This window comes from Callorhinus ursinus, unplaced genomic scaffold (assembly GCF_003265705.2).
Source record: "Callorhinus ursinus isolate GAN/ISIS: 27379988/994484 unplaced genomic scaffold, GSC_fseal_2.0 scaffold3, whole genome shotgun sequence".
NCBI lineage: Eukaryota > Metazoa > Chordata > Mammalia > Carnivora > Otariidae > Callorhinus > Callorhinus ursinus.
This window is the reverse complement of record NW_027397065.1, coordinates 51159850-51176291: the sequence shown is the minus strand read 5'-3', so window position 1 is coordinate 51176291 and position 16442 is coordinate 51159850. Positions and strand designations below refer to the sequence as shown.

At 56.3% G+C, this 16442-nt stretch overlaps 1 protein-coding gene across 3 annotated transcripts in view; it reads left to right on the top strand.

The window, feature by feature from the left end:
* The first annotated feature begins 1414 nt into the window (after window positions 1-1414).
* Window positions 1415-16442, top strand: part of NDST1 (N-deacetylase and N-sulfotransferase 1) — a 67151-nt gene continuing 52123 nt past the window's right edge. The window contains exon 1 of one of the 3 annotated variants that reach the window (XM_025867240.2): window positions 1415-1604. The gene's annotated coding sequence lies outside the window, so the exon portion shown is untranslated. Of the gene's footprint in view, window positions 1605-1922; window positions 2077-5902; window positions 6200-16442 lie in introns of those variants that run through there. The other 2 variants (XM_025867243.2, XM_025867241.2) reach the window with 2 other exon arrangements.

Sequence of the window (16442 nt, the reverse complement as noted above, 5' to 3'; positions counted from 1 at the left end):
GCAGGGCTGGAGTATGCACTAAGAAGTCACAAGCCCCTTTTTTGAACGTGGCCTGTAGTTTGGGCCTGGGACCATCACTACCAGGCTCATTCCTGTCTGATGGTACTCCATCTGGAGCTGTCACTTGGGCACATCTAGGAGTCAGGAGCCCAGTCCCATCCCCCAGCATCTCTTCTTCTTCAGGCCTCAGCATCTTTCCCCTCTCTGAGACATGAGTGGGCTAGCTGAAAACCCCTTTCCCCCCAGCACAAAGTTACCCTTTAGGGGACTCGGGATGAGTCTCTCCTGTCATATGTCCAGCTTGGCCTTTCTGCCTCTCTTGGCTCTGCTCTGGTTGCTCATATGCTTTTTGAACTTTGTCCCTACAGTTAATCTTGAGCCTCAGAAGATCCTTAGGAAACTACCAATCTACTGTTTTCTAAATTTGCCCCGGTCTCTCCCCAGGCCCACAGAGTCACGATCTCCAGGGGAGGGGCCTAGTGATCCTCATCATTAGCAAGTTCCTCAAGGCTCACTAGTCCAATCCCTCCTCCCCCTGCCCCATCTCTCCTTATTCAGGATGGTTCAGAGAGGGCAAAAAGCCCCTCTGCCTAGAGCGGTCAGATCTGAACACAGACTCCACTTAGCTCTCAGTGAGACTCCCAGAAATCATTGCATCTCTCTGGGCCTCATTGTCCCCATCCATTTAATGAGGATGGCCACTTATAGTCTTGCCTAACTTGCAGGGCCCTTGAGATGGTTGAAATGACACTGGAGATGGGAAACTGAGGCTCAGTGGGAGAAGAAATCTGTAAAGGTCATCCACCCCTTCATCTGCCAGTTCTGGGCCAGGCTCTGGGGATTCAGCTGGGAACAACTTGTTGGGGGAGATGACATTCTAGTAAACAATGAGACCAGTAAATGAACCAGATAATCACGATAAAGGAAATAAAGGGGTTTTCGAGAGTGGGGGCAAAGGTGGGGTGGGGTGGGGTGGTGAAGGCCTGCCCAGGAGCGCAGGAGAGGTCACTCTGGCAGAGACCTGGTAGTCGGGGGGAGCCGTCTGGGGAGGCCCTGGAGGGTTGTCATAAGCCCAGCGGCGGCAGAGCCCGGAGGCCCCCCTCGGCCCCGGCCAGGGCGCTCCCTGGGGCCCCCGGAGGCGCGGCGGGCGCGGGTCTTTGTCTCCCTCATTTTCTCCGAAGCCTCTCGGACCCCCAGCGCTGTTCCCTCTTTGACCTCGAATAACTTGTTGGCTTCCCCCGGGCTTTGTTTCCCCGGGGGTCACCGCCTCCCGGACGCCCGGCAGCCGCCCGGGGCCCTCGTGGGTCCCGCATCTGACACCCCCTCCGGCCCCCGCCCCCTACTCGCTCGGAGACAGGGGTCAAAGGCAGCCCGCGTCACGTGGTCGCCGAGCAGCACCGAATCGGCCGGGAGAGCCGAGGGAGAATCCGGGTGGAAGCCGAGAAATCCAGCCCCGATAGCAGCGCCCGGTCCCGCCCCGGCCCCCGCCCCGGGGCGCTCGCCACACGCGCGCTGGCCGCCCGGGCCTCCGGAGCCGATCTCTGGCCGGCACCCACGCTCCATCACGGGATCGAACCCGGCTCCCACCGCCGCGATTCGGGGAGGTAGGCGCCGCGGCGGGCGAAGGGAAGGGGAGACGGGCCGGGGGCCCTGGGAGCGCGGGCTCGCCCCTCTGTGCCCCACCGGCCTGCGGGGCGCGCAGCAGCGCGCCCCAACTTCCAGTCTTCGGGGAGACCCCCACCTCCCCGTCGCGGGAACGCCGGGCGGTGAGCGGGGGGGACTGCGAGCTGCCCCAGCGCAGTACCGGGGGCCGGGACTGGGGGCTGGGCACCGGGCGGGAGGGGGGAGGGGGAGGGGGACAGCGGGCGGGAGGCTGGAGGCGGAGCGGGCGGTGGCGGTGGCGGCGGCTGCGGCGTGGAGCGGGGGTGGGAGCGGCGGGAGGCGGCCGGTGAGGGGTTAACCCCGACCGGGGCCAGAGCCCGGCGGCGCCCGCACGGCCCGGGGGGGAACCCAGGCGTCCCGCGGCTGGCCGGGAGCGCCTCCTCCCCCGGGGGGGGGGTGCCCCAGCCTGGGCAGGTAAGAGGCTGGGAGGGCCGGGGCCAGCTAGTCCCCAGTCGCTGGGCCGGCGGGGCCCGAGCCGGGCGTGCAGGCCGCGCGGGGCCCAAGCGGCCGCCGGCGCAAGTTTAGTGCGGGCGGGCGCCGGGCGGGCGAGCCGAGTCTGCCGGGGCCCCGCGCACCGGGGTGGGAGGACAAAGGGGTGGGGGGCCGCGCGGGGGCCGGGGGCAGGCCAGGGTGCGGGCGAGGGCAGCGCGGCAGCTGTAGGTCACGGATAATGTCACTCACGAGGAATGCCCCCTCCCCCTCCCCTCCTCCCGAACAGGGGAAACTTTTGTCTGGCTAGGGAGGGGGTTAGAGGCCGGGTCCCCGCTCGGGGCAGGGTAAGGCAGCCGGACCGGTTTTCTCGGGACTGTGCGGCCTGGTCTCTAACTCCCTTCCTCCCTCAGGTTCTCGGAGCCAGGAGCCTCCGTTTTGAACGCTGCTCTTGAACACCCTGGGACAGGGTGAGGAGGGGGCGCCAGTGGACGCGTGGGCTCTGGGACAGGCCGGGAATCTGGGAACTGGCCTCCTGGCTCTGCTTTCCCGGATTCGAGCACACGGGTCAGCCAGGAGCCAAGCCAGGCCCAGGGGATTCAGAAGCCCCCCAACCCCGTCTAGCCCCAGCGCTGTACTCCTCCCCACCAACCCCCAATCATTCAGGATGGCCTCGGGCAGTACTGCCCCCTGGTCTGAGGTGCAGACTGACCTGGGTGTCTGTCACTTCCCAGCTCTGTGACCTTGGACTGGTTCCTTACCTTCCCCTCACCTCAGTTTCCTTACCTGCAAAATGGGGAAAATTTAGTATCTTCTAGAATAAGGTTGAAATGAGAACCAGTGGTACCTCAGTAAAGGGTAGCATGTTTCTACTCAACAAGTATTTACTGCATGTTTACTATGTGCCAGGCACTGGGCTACTTGCTTTACGTACGTTATTTTATTCAATTCTCCCACTCTACTATTAACCACATTTCACCAAGGGGGCAACTGAGGCACAGGATGGTGAAGGTCACACAGGTGGGGAAGTGGTGGAGCTTGGATTTGACTCTCCTCCTCCCAGCCTGAGAGCTCTCAGCTACAGAGCTCTGTAAGGTCCTGCTGTGACTGAGCTCGCGGTGTCATTTTCAGTTCAAATTATGAGGACCCTTGTCCCCTTTCCCCGTTACCCTTACCCCCAGCTGATGCTCCTTCTGCCTGGTACTGGTGCAGGGTGAGATCTGGTGCCCAGCTCTTGTTATTGTGGGCAGCTGGAGCAGAAGGGAAGTCTACTGGAGCCTGGGCCCAGAGCTCTATGATGGTCCAACTTCGGTTGCTGGCTGGGTCCGTGGCAGGAATGCTCTCCCAGTGCGGGGGGTGCAGGGAGGAGCTGGTGTCCCTGGCTTCAGCTAGGGACAGCTGGTGGCTTTGTCAACAGGCCTCTCCCCAGCACCCAGGGGACGGCAGAGCCTTTCATCTCCATTCAGACCAGGTCACTTTCAGATCAGCAGGGGGCAGAGGTAGGGCCAGGAAGTGGAGTCCTTGGGGCGACGAGGGACATAAGGCCAAGGGATTTATATCCCAGGTGTCCTCTTCTATGAATCATCAGCAGGGTCCTTATTACTAAACTAATGGGCTGTTCTAGGTGCTCCAGCCCCAAAGGTCCCTGAGGACAGTCATGGGGGGTGACTTTGAGCCGGTGTCAGGATTACAGAATCCTATTGGAAAATGCATGTGTATATGGGATTTCTGAGCCTAGGACGCAGTGTAGGCCGGTGAGTGAATGTGTGGGGTGACCCAGACTTCCACTGGCTTTAATGCCCTGTGCTGGCCCAATCTTGTAGTGGGGGTACCATCTCATGACTGCTGATCAGCCTCTGATTGGGGGACTTGAGTAAATTTTTTTTTTAAGTGGAAAACAACTTGCTAGCTAATAAATGACATCTTAAAACAATGGAGTGGGGTAGGTAATGAAAGTTCTTGGGAGATGCAAGTTTGGGCATTACTGTTTGAGCTGCTCTGAGGGCCATGCCCATGCTCAATCTGGGATTTGCAGGGTCTGCAGGCCTTTGCTAGACTCCATGAATAGGGGGCCCTCCTGGGCCGACAGATCACTGTTAGCCTGTAGGAACAAGAGTGGAAATTCCACTACTAGCTGGACTTTGAGGGGACTCAGAAATATGGGGCAATGAGTGGAGGGGCTGGATGGCTGAAAGGAGTCCTGAGAGATGGGGATGACCCTTGGCATATGGCCAGACGATCCTTCTCATCGTGATCAGAGAAGGGAGAGAAGCCTCTGGGAGAATCAACAGGTGAAGGGTTGGAGCCAGCAAGCAAGAAAAGATGGATAGTGAGCCTCTTGTCAACAAGGGCCATGCAAGAAGCAATTTTAGATCACATGTTGAGGATGTGGTCGAGTATGGAATCATAGACTGGGGGTTGGCCCAGGGGCCAACTGAGAGACTCTGCATCTGAGAAACGTGGAAACGGGCTCTAGTCTCAGCAGCCCTGAGCTCTCTCTGCCCTGGGCTTTGGGCCTGCTCGACCTGTCTTCCATACTTTGGGACCAGTGCCAGGCCTACAAGTCCCTAGAGATTGGGCAGACTTCTGCTGGCTTGGAATTTGGTTTTGGGTATGGCTTGAAATATCTGGACTGTTTGGAGGACTTGGACGTGCTTTACGTGAAATGGAACATTAGGGTAATTTGTTAAATATGTGTGGAAACTGCGGAGTGGGGTGATGGGGAAATGAAATGGGATGAGGTACCGCTTGTTTCTCAGTGGAGAGGCTGCTGGTCTGATGGGGGAGGGAAGACGAGGATCAGTGATGGTAAAGAGGCAGGACGTGGTCAGTGATAGATGGGCTTTGGAAGGTCAGTAGAGGGGAAAAGCTCTTTTGGTTGTTAATGTCGGCAGGGCTTCCTGGGGGAGGAAGTGTCTGTGAGGATGCAGGCTAGGGGAAGGGGGGCAGTGGGAGGCAAGACTGGGTTGTGGGGTGTTTGCAGCATCCTGCTCAGGAGTTTGGGTTTTATTCTGCAGCCGGTGGAGAGGACAGAGGGTTGTAAGCAGCTCCTTGAGTCGATGCCTGTTACTGTGTCTCGTGCCAGGCTCCTTACAGACGCTCCATTGGAATCTCACAATACCCCTGCAAAGTAGCTGCTGCCTCTAGGAACCCCCACCCCTGCCCCATTTTCAGATGGGGAAGTGGAGGCTCCGAGGGGTTGAGTCACTTACAGAGCTGTATTGGAACGCAGGCCAGAACTGTTTCTGCCCTCACGTGCTGTTCCTCTCAGAAGTCATTTGGCCAGAGATGATGGCAAGACTGGTGGCGTTGAGACCCACTCAGAGCTTATGCTAATTGTGGTCCAGCAGAGAGCTGACCAAAGCCCGACACAGGCCATGGGGCTGAGGAAAGGAGGAGGAGGCTGCAGGGCTTGGTAGCTGCCTTGGGGATCGGGGTCATTACGGGTGACCTAAAGTTTGGGGAAAGACCCTTAAGTGGCAGTGTCACCGCTTTTGAACCCCTGCAGGGTTCTCTGTGGGCAGAGGGCATAGCCTTGTCCTGTGCCTCTGAGGCCAGAGACAGCACCCAGGGGGACAGGAGCCTAACAGGGGGATAGGATGCCTGGGGAGGAGGCAGGGTCTCCATTGCTAAAGGTATGCAGTGAGACTGGAGGGGGAGGGTGCAGAGGGCCTGTATACCAGCAGGGTCAGGCCTAGGTGACCTCTCCTAGTTCCCTTTTCTCTCGAGAATCTCAGCAGTTGGGGTGGTGCTTGGCCCACTTCCACCCCCTGTTTTTCTTACAGCTCTCCAGAGCTGCCCCTTCCTGTGCTTCTTAGGAAGTTCCCTATACTTGCCTGGCCTGCAGTGCTCTGCCTGGGAGAGTCCTTACCCCGTGGAATACACTCAGCACAGCTGACCTTCGAGGAGCCCCTTGGGATGTCTGGATCAGCTCCCAGAGCGTGAGCTGCCCGGGACTGTGGTTTCACAGAGGACTGGCACCTTCTGCTTCCATTTTCCAGTCTGTGAAATGGGTTCAGTCTCTTTCCTCAAATGTGTAGAAAGAAGGCTGAATCACGAATCAGTCAGAATCAGTAGGAGTTGGAGGAAAGGGCCAGTGAATTTGAAAGTAAGGAGTGGGAGGGCTGTGGTGGGGGCAGGGCTGTCCCCCTCCTTCCCTGCAGTAAAGGTTAAGGCAGGGTCTCCTGGTCCTGGGGCGGGGGGCGGAGCTTGTCCCTAGCAGAGGTGTTTTCTCCTGCCCGTGGGGCTGATACAAAGTTCTGCCCATTTGCTTCAGCTTGGAAGCTTGGAGCTTGGTAGAAGGGAGGGACATGTATGTCTAGGGACTGTGTGGCCTCTGGGCCAGAGCCAGTCTGCCACAAGGAGTCACAGAGGGGACCAAACCTCTTTTCTAGATGGAGGAGAGTTTATATTAAGTTGCCTCCTAGCCCTTTGTATTTCTCCCTGTTCTATTTCTTGATACAGATTGGATTAATCTAATCAAAATATAGATTGCAAATGAGCATTTATTTATTTGAGGGCAAGGTCTAAGGAGTAGCCCACTGTGTGACCCTGTGCCCCATCCCCCATTCCCCTCAACCGTCAAGCAGAACCTGCCTCTTGTCCTTTGCTGTGTGAACATCTCTGTTCTTGGTGAGGATACGGCAGGCCAGTCACTTCCCCTCACTGCGCCTCTGCCCCCAGTCCTCCCCAACCAGGGCCCAACTCCAGTGTTACCTGTTCATACAGTCATCCCTAATGCCACAGAGCTGGCCTTGCCTGCTCCCTGCTTTTGCATGGGCAGAGCCTGTTATATGGCCCCCTCACCGGGCCCGTCACACCCCTGGCTTTGAATTCTGATTTCTTAAGGACATGTCTCATTTCTTCTAGGCTCCATGCTTTGGAGGTAGGCGCTGCGTGTGGGCCATTCTCACACCAGCGGTGGTGGGCAGCATTGCAGAGTGGAGTCCAAAGTTGGGGGTTCGAACCCCAGCTCTGCCACCATTAGCTGTGGGATCTGGTGCAAATTACCTAAATCTTAGATCCCTTTTGGGCATTGGTTTTCTCAACTGCAAAATGAGGATAGTAATCGTCCCGTTTTGCTAGGAGAGTTGAACAGATCGATGCCTTACCCAGAGTAAAGAACCCAGTGAGCAGGAGCTCTTCAAAGATAACAGTGGGTATTATTATTGTTTATACCTAGGGGGTGGTCTGTCCCTTCAGAGATGGAGGGAAGAATCCTTGGTGTTTGAGTTCCTGAACTTTCTAATAGCCTGAGAAGGCTTGTTCAGAAGTGGAAACTGAGGCCCAGAGAGTCAGGGCAATTTGTCTGGGGTGTGGGTGCTGGCGTTCTTATCCAGGAAGCCTGACAGGATTTCTTCTTTTTGTTAATACCTGTTAAGGTGCTCAAGTTGTGTAGGCCCAGTTTCCTCTCTGGTGGCCATGTGGAATGGTGTCAGATAAGTTGGCCCGGCTGGCAGGTCCTGTGGCTGTCCTCAAGACGAGGGACGCATACCCCAGACAGTGCCCACTGTGGGCTGGAACCTCCAGAGGCCTCCCGCCTGGCCTCCCTGCGCCCTGGAAACAGGGACAGGATGATGGCAGGGAGAGGTGACCCTGGGGTAGGTCTTGAGGCAGGTGAGTAGGACACAGACAGAGCTGGGAGCTAGGCTCGGAAGGGAGGAAACACTCAGAGCCAGCCAAGATGGACGGGGTTGTGTCTGGAGGTGTGGAGCCGAATCCCAGCACTTGGAGACTCTGGCCTCCTTCACAGCTGAGGTCTGGCTGTCTGAGGCAGGGCGGGGACCCTACTCACCCCTCGGCCAGCCGGGGGTCGACCTGTCTGGGCAGGTCTGCGGTGGCGGTTGGGCGGTGGAGGTCTGCTATAATTGGCGCTGTGGCAGAGCCACCTCTGGTCTGTGCTACCTGCCCAGGCAGAGGCCAGGTGAGGAGAAACGGATGTCATCATCACGGCGCCTTCGCTCATGCCTCCCTGTCTGCCCAGGTTCCCTTCTTCCTCTCCTTACATCAAGGCAGCTCCTGCTCAAGCTTTTACAGGAGTCTCGGCGTCACATACTCCCGAGAGCTCTTCCCAGTTCACCTGCAGGCTGAGTCAGTGGTCCTCAAAGTTGGTATCTGCACCAACTGCACTTGCTGGAGATGCAGATTATCTGGTCCCACCCCAGACCTACTGAATCAGAAACTGGGATGAGGCGGGAAGGAGGGACCCAGCAGTCTGTTTTAAGGAGCCTCCAAGGGATTCAGGTGCATGCTAAAGTTCAAGAAACACTTGGTTAGATAATTAAAAAAAAAAAAATGCTTCTCTCCTTGGGCTCTCAGCATACTCGGACACCCGGCAAATGTCGAAGACCCGGAGAAAAGCCCAGTTTCTCTCTACCCTGTCTTTAGGGAGCCACCATCTCGTAACAGCTTCCCATCTCCAGGAAGCAATCTTGTGACACAGTAATGAGGCTCAGTAAAACCCCAACACAATTATAGGAGATGGTGCTGGGACCACTCGAGGAAGGCAGGATCAGGGGACTTGAAGGGTAGGGGGTTTTGTGGGTGGCAAAGGTGGATGCCAGGAACAAGCCAGCTGTGTTCTGGGGCTGGAATCAGGCAGAGAGCGTGGGTCCTGCTTCAGAGAAGCATGTGTGCTGGGGGTGAGGCCGCACGCATGTGTGTGCGATTACAGTGGTCAGACGTGGTCTGAGAGGGCTAAGGGGCCTTAGCAGTCACCAGCCTGGTGGCATGAAGCATCTCAATCATTTTAATGATGATGATCATAAAATTGCCACTCAGCATTTTTTGAGAGCTTGTCAATGCTTGCTAGGCGTAATCCTATAAAGCAGGCGCTATTATTGTCCCCATTTTTTAGATGAAAATACTGAGGCCATACAGCCATAAGGTGGTAGATCTAGGAATTCTATAGAATTCTGTAGGGGTGCTTAGAAGCATGATTTCTTTGGAAGAAGGGAGGTGGGGGATTGTCTTGGAGTGTTTGTTTAGCAGGCACAACATAGATTGGTTTTTTAAAGATGCAGAAATGTATATACTATCAGATGAGTGAATTAGGTTTTGGCGGGGCTGATGGGATTGTGTTGGGGTGCTTAGGGCTGAAGCCTCCACATGGGGGCCTCCACTGCAGACCCTGTCATTCTTCCTGTCGTCTGCATAGCCACTTGAGGCACACAGAGACTCACTCAGTGCTGGGAGTTCAGGATCCCACCGCTAGGGCAAGAGAGAAAATCAGAGAAGAGTGGGTCTCCTCTGGTTCCCACCCCAGGAGGGGTGGGGATGGGGGTCAAGATCAGAGCCCACTGTCTAGCCTGCTGTTCTTTTCCCCCTCGGTGTCCCCAAGGAGCCCAGGAGCTGGAGGGCTTTCCTGACCCTGTGGGAGCCTCTCCATTTCTCAGCGGGGAACCGAGGAGCAGGGACTTGCCCACACAGGGCCACACACAGTGTCATGATTGGGACCAGAAGCCAGAGCTATCTCAGTTCTGACCAGGGAAGGGTTTGTTTCCCGAACACTGTCCCTGCCCCGCACCCCATCTCGGGCAGTCTGGGTAGCCATCGCCCTCAGGGTGGCCCAGAGCGATGCTGGGGGCAGAGACGGGTGTGTCCTGGGGAGAAAGCTGCCAAAGAGAGGTGGGGCAGTGTCCAGGGGAAGAACACCAACAAGCCCAAACCCCAGACGGAAACCAAGTGTGTTTTCTAGGTCCTGAGAGGATATCTGGAACAATGGAAGTAGGTTGGGGGAAGTTGGACTATAAAAAGGGCTTCTGGATATCCTTAAAAAAAAAAAAAGTGGTCTTTAGGTTTGACTTTTGTTTCTCTGAAGGATGTTTATGTAACTTCCTGAAAGTGGGATCCCAGGGCTCCGTGAAGTTTGTCATGCTGCTGTTTATATTCTCAGGCTTTGAGCTGGGAAGGGCTTGATAGGGTGGTCTCCCCATTTTACAACTGGTGGACTCTGAGAGGCAGGAGGGGCCTACCTGAGGTCCCGCGGTGAGACAGCAGGAGACTTGGCCCCAGAGCCGGGGTCCTCTGGTGCCTTGCAGGGGGCTGTCATCTTGCTCACTACTCCCTGGGCTCCGACTGGCACAGAAGCTGGGTAGGGGCTGTGGAGGGGTCCCCGTGGGAAACACTCAGAGCTGTAGACTTAGGGCAAGGCCAGGACTGGTCTCTAGCGACGTGGGCTCACTGGGTGCTGACTCGTGGGGTGGGCGAGAGGCTGGGATGGTGTGCTTAGTGATGCCACCCCCGTCCAGATGCCACGGCCCAGCTGTGCCCCGTCTGCCCAGCAGCTGGGAACTGTGAGTCACACCCAGTGGGTGCAGAGGCGAGGGCTATTGTATGTCGTGATTTCTTCTGTTCTCCCAGCCCTGAAGGGATGACTAGGCCCTGAGCCCTGATTCGTGCCCACACCTATGAACTTAAGCAGCTGTGAGTTTAGGCTTCATGTTTACAGATATGAGCCGTCCCAAAGGGCTTGGGGGAGCCCCCTTCCTCTGCCACCTCCTATCTCTCGATCCTGTGGATGCTATGATCTTGACTCACCCGTTCTCACCAATGCAGGAGTCTGTGTGCTCCTGAGATCATGCACGACATTTGGTCGGCATTCCTCTGCATTCTTTTTCTGCAGGGAGTCTGTAGGTTTCATCAGGTTGTCAGAGGACTCAGTGTCCCCCCAGGTGCTGACAGGAGGGCAGGAGGCCATGTGCCTGCACTGCAGCAAGCAGGTTGCTGACGAGGCAGCGTGGCTGTGATATTCTAGGAGACGGTAGGCCGGCGGCAGCAGAACAGGACGGTTCAGAGTGTGGTCGCGGAGGCCAGCGTAGGGTTCTAAATCCTTCACTTGGGAGCTGTGTGACCTTGGCTAAGTGGCTGTGTCTGTGCCTCAGTTTCCCCCTCTGTAATATGGGAGGAATAATAATAGTTATCTCATGGGGCTACCGGCTTTTAAAATAAGATAATCCATGAGAAGGACTTATCCCAGTGCCTGATACAAAGTAAACACTTGGTAAAAGTGTGCTATTATTATTATTCCCAGCTCTGCGATCCTGTTAAGTGCCTTACCTTGGGGTCTTAGTCTCCAGCTTTGGCTGTGTACTCTGTGTTGGGCTTTCCAGGAGCTGCAAGGCAAGGCGGGAGAGTAGGGGTAGACAGGGAGGGAGGGAGAACCCTCTCTGTATTTCTGGGACTCTCTAGCCCAGGCCCTCCCTGGTGCCTTGAACGTGGCTTTGTCCTGAGGCAGGCTTATGTAACCAGCCAGGCCTGGCCAGGCAGGAGACGATTCTTAACCTCGTTTTGTCCTCCATTGTCTCTTCCTCTGATGGAGCTGTTGCATTAGCTGACCTGTTCCTCAAGCGCCAGGGATGAAATCGAACACGTGCTATGCTGCCGCCCATGGATTTCATCTGGAGGTTTGCTGGGCAGGGGGCCCCTCCTCCTGCCACATGGGGACAGACAGAGCTGATGCCTCTTGCGTGCTTTGGAGCCAGAGACAGGGACTCCTCTTTAGTGGAAAAGGCAGGCCATAGGCGAGGAGCCCCTTGATCCATGGCCCCTGTGTTTCCAGCGAGTATGCCTACCCCTCCCCAGGATTCCCTCACAGGAGTACTCTCCCTATCCTGCAGCCTGCACCCATCTTTCTCTCCCCAGAAGCCTTCCCGGGGACCTCAGCTGTGGGGAAGTTGGCTTCCACTGAGCTTCACAGCATGTTCTGTGACAAAGCATGTCCCTTTCGAGAAAACAGAGGCCACACAAACTGGCAGGCCACATCTGCCCCACGGGCAGGCTCTGCTTAGCCCATGCCAAAAATTGAGCTGATTGCCAAGAGGAGATTTTTACCTAAAAATCCTGATTTCTGGCTTTCCTTCACAAATTTGGAAGATCGGGAATACCTCGAGCCTGAGTTCTTCGCACACTCAGCTGGTCTTTCTGGCCGTCTAGGCGTCTGAGTTTGTAACCCTATCCTGAAGGCATGGCCTACTTTCTCTCCTGTGTTATATAGTGTTGTTCCTCGTCTGTCTGCCTTGTGAGCTCTTTAAGAACGGTGGCGGGGCAGGGGGGGCTGGCTCATCTCTGCTCAAAGCATCGTGCTCAGGCTCAGGGCCGTGCACACAGCAGGAGCAAATTAAGGGTTTCCTTTATGAAGAAGGGGTGGCAGTGGTGCTCCCCACCAGCTGGGAAGGTTCTATTTAATCGAGGCCTCTGGATCACCCTGCCCTGTGGCCCTCGAATCCTCCTCCCAGATAAGCTGTGGCTGCTTAGCCACTGACCCAGGCAGCTTCTTAAGCTGTGGATAAACTGTCGCTGAAAGTGTTGTCCCCACGCTGTGGAACATTTCACCTGCAACCACCCCACATTTCACTCTCCCAGGGGGCTCGGAGGAGTTTGGGGGAGAGAGAGGCAGGGATCGTAGCCCTCAGATGGCACCAAGTCCAGACCTCTGCGTCCTGGGGGGTTGGGGGGGAAGGGAGGCATCAGTTCAGGTGTTGACTGGGCCCTCTTGCGAGCCTTTCTCTGCTTTATTCTGCTCCTAGAGTACATGCTTTGTCCATCCGCTCCTTTGTCCAGCTGTCTGTCTGTCCAAGGTTTATTTCACTCTTTCGGTTGAAATCCCAACGAGCCCTAAGGCCAGCTAAGCTAGCTCCTCCTGGAAGAGGTCTTGGCTGAGAGGTTGTAGTTGTTCTGGGTACAAGAAAAAGCTGGGAAGCTATAAACACTGCATGTAGATTTCTGTCCCCCATCTTCGGTTCCTTCAGTCTAAGGTACAACCTCCCTCTCCCCACAAGGTTCACACATGGGGCTCTGTAGCCAGGTTTTGAGGACTCTGTCTTAACTCATGAAGCCCAGGCCTGGTGGGGGGACTCCTGGGTGGCAGTTGTGCTGTGTGACGTCAGCATGCCCCTTTCCGTCTTGGGGCTTCTCTTTTGCCCTCTGTGTGCTAACATACTGGGTTCTTTTCAGTAGTCGTCGCTGAAAGGGCCTTATGAGCCATCCTCGGAGAAGGTGAGAGAGGGGATCAGCAGAGGTGCCAGTGTCTGGGTAGGGATGAGGCCCTCCGTCACTGGGCCAGGCCCAGAGAGCTTTCACACATTTCAGGTAATCATGGGAGGAGGGAGGCTTGAAAGCCTGGGTCAGAGTGGGCAGGGGCTGTTCCCTGGCTGGCAGGCCCATAGGGAGCACCCGAGCCCAGGGAAGTTGGAGGTCTAGCCTGTGTGGCCCAGTGACCTGGCCACAGGCTGAGCAGTGCCCCACTGTGTGGTCCTATGGCAGGCAACCCTTGGGTTGCCTTTAAGTACCGGCCTGGATAAGCTCTTTACAGATGGGTAAACTGAGGTACATAGAAGAAGGCACTCTCTCAGCGTCGCACGCGGGAGCATAAAAAGTCAGGCTCCGATTCAGGTCATCTGACTCCCAGGCAAGGCTATACTCCTCTGTCCCCACCTCCCTCTGCAGGGTCAATGCCAGATCACCCAGCTGGGACAATCGTCTGATTGTCTGTGTCAGCCTCCAGGCGAGGGCCTGGAAAAGTGAAGCCACCATCGTCACAGCCACCCTGGAGGCATGAAACCGATTGGGTGTGCAAATCATCCCTCAAACGTTCTCCATCCCATTTTTTTTGTTGTTTTTCCTTAAACTGTCTCTGATGGGCCAGCCCCCTCGGTGCCCGTTTCCGCCTGGCACTGGGCTTCATGCTCTTTATTCTGAAAACAAAGCTTCCTTCTGATGGCCCTCCCACTGCAACAGGAAAGGGGCAGGCGTGGCACTGCGCTGCCCCCGTCCACCTCCTCTTCCTGGGAGCATGGGGCAACCTTTGTCAGAAGCCGGACCCGGGACCCGGCAGCCCTGGGGGGCTGGGAGAGCAGGCAGCCCAGACCCTGCTCCTGCTGGTGGCAGGATCCACCCCGTGGGCCCCACTGTCAAGGCCTCCCCCAGTGGCCAAAAGGGTGGGCACAGGTACCAGACAGGGACCAAGGTAAAGTCCTTCTCTGGTCCAAGCAGTCAGTTGTCCCAGGACAGAATGGAGATTTGGCCAGTAACTGTTCATGTGACAACCGTCAGGGTTTCAGCTGCCACAGGTGACCGGCCTCCAAGTGACACTGGTCTCCAGGGGCTGCAGAAACCAAAAGATGTGTTCAGATGAGAGAGGCAATGGTCCCTCATTTAACAACTTTTTTTCAAGCATTTACTTTGTTCAGGCACTTTTTCTTGTCCTGGGACATGGCAGTGAGCAAAACAGACCAAGTCCCTGCTTTGGACATGGGGCTGACGTTCTAGTGATGGGATAGAATCAACAAAGCAACAGATTAGTTCAACACTGGCTGTTTGTCAGGTGGTGAGAGGGGCCTGGAGGAAAACTAAAGCTTGGTTGACAGTAAAAAGAGTGACCTGAGCAAGCGGCTCTGCTGTGTCTCTGGTGAGAAGGCGGGGGAAGCCACGGCGTATCTGGGGAAGAGCATTTCAGGCAGAGGGAACAGCAGCGCAAAGGCTTTGAGGCGGGAGGGTGTGGGGTGTGTTTGAGGGGCAGGAAGGAGGCTGGTGTGGCTGGGACGGAAGGACCAGCCATCCTGGCAGGAGATGGGGCCAGAGGGAGTATGGAGGGGCAGACTGCAGGGCCCTCTGGCCCCCCGAGGGGTCTTTGCTTTTTAGTGTGAGTAAAGGGGAAGCTGCCGAGGGGCTGGGGCTGAGGTCACACTCACTTCAGCACACATCTGGGAAGGATCAAGTGGGCCACCGCCTGAGAAGAAGCAGAATGCCCGGCCAGGAGGCTTCTGTAGTCACACGAATGAAGAAGGGCTCAGTGTGACCACCATGCGGGAGGCAACCAGAGGTCAGATTCTGGATCGATTTTACAGGATAAGCTGATGGATTAGGTGTGGGGTGTGAGAGGGTGTCCACAGCAAGGACTCTGGCCTAAAGGACTGGAGGGACAGTGTTGTCATTTACTGAGACAGGGAAGGCTTCAGGACAAACAGGTTTGGGGAGAGAAATGGAGAGTTGAGGTCAGATGCATTAAGTTGGAGCGCTGGCCGGAGTGGAGGAGCACATGGGTGGAAGTTGGTTCCGGGCCTGCATATTCCTGTTGTCAAAGGGGCGATTCCTGCGCGGGCGTGGGGGGTACCCTCCCGAACTCTGAGAATCTGTCCTCTAGGAACAAACGTTTCCTGGGCTCCTCATGTTGTTTTCTCTCTTTGCAGACCTGCTTCTGCTTTTCCCTTCTGAGGAAAAAGGCAGATTCTGGGGACTCATTGTCATGGGGGTCCCAACCTTTCTGCCCAGCGTGCCTCCTGTGGGGGTGTAGGGGAGCCCTGGAGACTTCAGGCCTTGCCCTGGCTCTGCTACCAATAGAGAGAGCTTTCACTCTGTGCCCTCTTTTAAAAAAATATTTTATTTATTTATCTGACAGAGAGAGAGCGCGCACAAGCAGGGGGAGCGGCAGGCAGAGGCAGAGGGAGAAGCAGACCCCGCACTGAGCAGGGAGCCCGATGTGGGGCTCGATCCCAGGACCCCAGGATCAGGACCTGAGCCGAAGTCTACCGCTTAACTGACTGAGCCACCCAGGCGCCCCTCCCCTCTTGTACATAGAAGGGTTGAGCTGGCCCCAGGGTTCTGAGGGTGGCACGGTGTACTTGAGGATGCCGCATCGCACAGTGGTTTAGAACCTGGACTTGGGAGTCCAGATATGGGTGTGAATCCTTGCTCTGCCACTTGCCTGTGAGACTCTGGGCCAGTGATGTAATCTCTCTGAGCCTGAATTTTCTCATCTGTGAAAATGGGCCAACCATAGTACCGTGTCAGCGTTGCAGTGAGAGTTAAATGAGAAAATCCACACAAAACACTTAGCGAAGGCCCTGGCACATCCTATACTCTGTTAACACAGGCTCTTAAAACCAGTGACCTGGGTGGTGGGTCAGGTTCAGGGGTTTTGCCTTTTTGCAGTAGGAGCCATGAAAGGTTACAGAGTAGGAGCATGTTACACGTAGTGATTTGAGGGCAGCCGTGAGTGTGGGGACTTGGCCTGAGTCCTCTTGGTAAGTCCCTGACCCCTTCTACCTGCCAGAGTGAGAACTGAGGGCTGGCCCTACTGGACTCGCTTGCCCTTTCCCCGCTGAGGGTCTTCACTGACAGCATGAGCCGCCTCCACTTTGCATAGGTCCCTCGGGGACGGAGTGATTATTTCCCTTAAGTTCTCCTACAGGACCCCTTGTCTGTACTTCCCAGTGGCTGACCTGAGGGAATGCAAATGTGGGGCTTTGAGGGGTGGGTGACATCAAGGGGACTTGAGTTACGCGGAGGGCTCTGGACAGGGCCGATGGGGGCAAGGCAGGCCGGGAGTGGCATTCCGCTGGGCACTTGACTGT